Here is a 1,687-nt window from a genome sequence, read left to right as displayed (position 1 = left end):
TTTTGAGAGATTTTTAAGTACTGTTGACCTGTAATCCATAGCACCGCATGGTGGATGATAGCAAGCCTTCTGGCAGGTGGCAGACTTTAGTAGAAGTCTCTCTCTGACTAGTTATTAGCTCTTTCCTTCAGGAAATTACATAGACACTTTCAATCATAACTTTTTCATTCATGGGAGTATTAATGCCCACCTTTCAGGGTTGTTGTGATAAGGAAGCAAGAAAATGCATGTGGGGACAGTGTTGGGCAAACAGCTGATACTCAACAAACAGCGGTTGTGATAGAAGTGGCATGAGAGTGACAATTTTAGCAATTGCTTTGGTACATTGCCTCTGCCTGGAATATGCTCGTTTTCCCCTTTCTTAATCTTCTATTGATTTTTTTACTCATTAAATTGCAACTCAAATATCCTTTCTTTACTCAACCTTCTGCATATTCCCAGGTAATGTCAGGCTCAGACACTCAGATCTTGCACACTTTTTAGAACACAAATGTCATTGTCTCATGATTGTCTCACCCATGCTTTCCCATTAGGTATGAGCAACTGAAGGTTAGGGATTGTGACATCTCTTGGCTCAGTGCGTTGCTCATTTCTGTAGTAATGCAATGTGTATTTGTGAAATTGAATTGAATTAAGAAATCTAACACATGCTTCCTGGTATCTGCTGAACCACTATGACTGTCTGGGGTTTTCTTTTTTTTTTTAATTTTTATTTATTTTATGATAGTCACACACACAGAGAGAGAGGCAGAGACACAGGCAGAGGGAGAAGCAGGCTCCATGCATCGGGAGCCCGACGTGGGATTCGATCCCAGGTCTCCAGGATCGCGCCCTGGGCCAAAGGCAGGCACCAAACCGCTGCGCCACCCAGGGATCCCCTGTCTGGAGTTTTCTAATGTCACCTAACATGTTTAATTTCTAAGTTCTAGTCCATGTCCAATTACAATTCATCATTTATATGGGAATGAGAGCCCTGGTTCACTAACAGATGTAACTGTCTTCTCCAAACATTTGTATTGTTAGGAAATGTCATGTAATATTACAGTAACTCATTAATTAATCATACTCCAGTTTTTTTCCTTAGTGAGAAATACTGCAAATTTATTTCAAGGATATATTTTACTATATGTTGTAGGAAAGGTAAATATTCAGGTGATTTCTGATCCTTCTACATTTAAATTGGTAAAATCATAAGTTATTAGAAGAGGTAATAAGTCCTTCAAGAATAATCTTAAAAGGTGAATTCAATATTGATTACACTATATTCAATAAGGCAGAGCTCCAAACTTGTGAGAGATATTTTTCAACAAATTTGAATCAGTTAGGGACTTTGGGTTGGTTCTCAGGTGGCTAGGTAATTGTTATAAGCACACTGGTGCTTTCTGATGATGATATTTGTCCTCTTCATTCTTTCTTATGATCATAAGTCTCAGACATTCCCTGCAAAACATTTTCCTTATTTTGTAAATAAAATAGGTGTGTCCCTATTTTCCATCTCTGTTTCTTCCATAGCATCTGTGCATTGTTGCCACTCAAGATTGCACTGAGTACATGAATCGCAAGAAGAAGAAACAGGGTGTGGGTAGCAGAAGGAGAAAAATCCTTACTTTACATCACATTTGATTGTCTCATAGCCATAATCCAATATAGACTAATAGGCTACAGCATGTTTTACTTCATTTTTCTT

Source organism: Canis lupus, chromosome 25 (genome assembly GCF_003254725.2).
Source record: "Canis lupus dingo isolate Sandy chromosome 25, ASM325472v2, whole genome shotgun sequence".
Classification (NCBI taxonomy): domain Eukaryota; kingdom Metazoa; phylum Chordata; class Mammalia; order Carnivora; family Canidae; genus Canis; species Canis lupus.
The sequence above is the reverse complement of the archived record's forward strand: the minus strand, read 5'-3'. Positions refer to the sequence as shown.